Genomic DNA, 2,500 nt, shown 5'->3' with positions numbered 1-2,500 from the left:
GGTGTATGTGTTGAGGAAGTCATTAAAATAAATAGATAAACGAATAATCAAGTAGGTAAATAAACTGATAAATATGTAGAAAGATAAACAGATAGATAAACAGATAGATAAGATAAATAAATGAATGAACAAATGAATATATAAAAGATAAAATTTATCACTTCTTTCACAGAAGAATAATTGAATAAATAGGCAAATAGATGAATGAATGAATGAAGAAATAAATTATACTACATGAATAAATAACTAAATGGATATATAAATAAACTTTAAATTTGATTTATATAATTGTGAATTACAAGCATGAATAAATATACGAAATAAAATATCAAATTTAAATAATTTACATAAAGAAAAAAAGAGAGAATGGAAGAAATGTATATATTATAAATTGATAACGTAACGTCAGATGCGTCTCGTGTATATCAAATGTCAGGATAGAGTTTATAATCATTTCTTTCAGCTGTGTATGGAATCAAATAAGTAAACATTCCTATAGAATCTATTATGAAGAAGCATCCAAAAGTAATCAAATGAAAAGGTCAGGAAAAATTTAAAACCCCACCCCCCATTCCCGACGTGCATATATATGCAGGTCTGACATTCGAATCCACTTATGGGGCTTGACAATATTTTGCTTCATTATTATTTTTTTTTTTTTTTTTTTTTTTTGAGATTTCCATTACAACAATGAGGCCATAAGGTTTTGGGTTATCAGACCTGCAAATAAGTACACGCCCCCCCCCCTTCCCCCACCCACCTTCCCCACCGCCTTCCCCTCAAAAAAGATTATATAGTGAAAAAAGAAAAACATGTTCAGAAAACGATTTTGGAGCGGTGAAAGATTATTCAACCAAAATTTGTTTACTGTTTTAAATGTTAAAGTGCTACTGGTTTAACTTTCTTGGTTTTAAATTGTTCAAACATTCTATTATTATGAAGATCTGAAGAAGTGTGTGTGAAACAATTCCAAAGTATAGATAAAATGCGCTTGGCTAAGGAGTTCACAACATTGCCATCCGGAAGTATAACGGACCAACACACAAAACTGTGTGTAACCATTATTGTTTATAGTCTGGTTAATACAGTTTAGTGAGAATTACTCATAAACGCGGATGGCAAAAAACAATAGCAAAGTCCTGAGTGACGTCAACTTCGAACTACCTATCTAGTATCGGCAAGCTGATTTTCGCAGTTTGTTTTGGATTTGTTTTTCCTTGAATTTTTCTCTCTGTTCTGTCTGGTACTGTCTCATATACTCTTTTTCGGACTTTATCTGACGCCAGTGCCTGCTCCTTAATTCATGGTTTTATTATTAGAAAGTAACAGTGGACTTGTAAGATCGTCTGTGTGGCAAGGTTGTGCAGTAGGAGTAAAGAGTAAAGTCACCCAGTTGTCTGTTGTTGTTTTTAGACAGCCATTTTAATGATTAGTTCTCACTAGATGATATCAGTCAAGACAATACACGCTCAAGGTTAGATTACAGCTGTGTGTGCTTGTACGTTACATCCGGCTGGCGGATGCAGTGAGTATTTTACCTAAAAGCATAGTATCAATACGTGCCTACTACAAACAACACACATGATGTGTTAAAACTGCCCAATGATTGTGTTGTTGCATCCATCTTCTATCCTTATCAGTATCATAGTCACTTGGTGTTTTTCCGATTAAAAATTTTAATAATAATTAATTATTAGAGCCCATGAGACAAGGCGGCGTGACACACATCAGACATAGTGTGTTGTTTATAGTTCCTGTGTGTAACACATGTGTCATGTGGACTCATAACATCCCAATCTAGATAACAACAAATAGATTTGCCCTGTGAAGGCAGTAGTTGTAGGTACACTGGAGCTTATCTCGATGTTCTTTAAAGAACACCGACAAATATGGCATTTCAGACTTGCCAGGAAAGTTCTTGGAAAAATGCCAAAAAAATGTAAATAAATAGTTAAATAGATTTTTAAATGATATATGAATATAAATGTAGATTGATAAATAAATAGATAAAGCAGGCAAACAAGCAAGAAGTTTTTAATTAAAAATGAATTAATAATTTAAGTGAAAAGAAAACAATGTGTTTTTAATGTCATAATCCAATCCCAACTGAATAATTGTTTTGGAGTACAAAATACCACTCCTTATTTTTCTTTTAATTGTTTTGGAGTACAAAATACCACTTCTTATTTTTCTTTTAATTGTTTTGGAGTACAAAATACCACTTCTTATTTTTCTTTTAAAATTGAGCTTAAATTGACCTTTTATATAGCGCAACCAATAAACGTGCTCAAAGCGCTTTACAAGGATCCATGGCAATTTAAATAATATAGAGTAAGCTTTTTAAACAGTTGAAATTCATACAATAGCAAAAATGATAATAAAAAAACAGCATTGTCAAAATGCAAAGACAAATTCTATAATACGAAATTATTTGATTTTCAAAACTGCTGGACATCCAGAATCTAGCATTAAAAACTTCAAACTGGCAAACCATTCCAAA

The sequence above is a fragment of the Berghia stephanieae genome, chromosome 12, assembly GCF_034508935.2.
Source record: "Berghia stephanieae isolate SIO BIC M18660-M18661 chromosome 12, UCSD_Bste_1.3, whole genome shotgun sequence".
Taxonomy (NCBI): Eukaryota; Metazoa; Mollusca; class Gastropoda; order Nudibranchia; family Aeolidiidae; genus Berghia; species Berghia stephanieae.
This window is presented reverse-complemented; position numbering follows the sequence as displayed.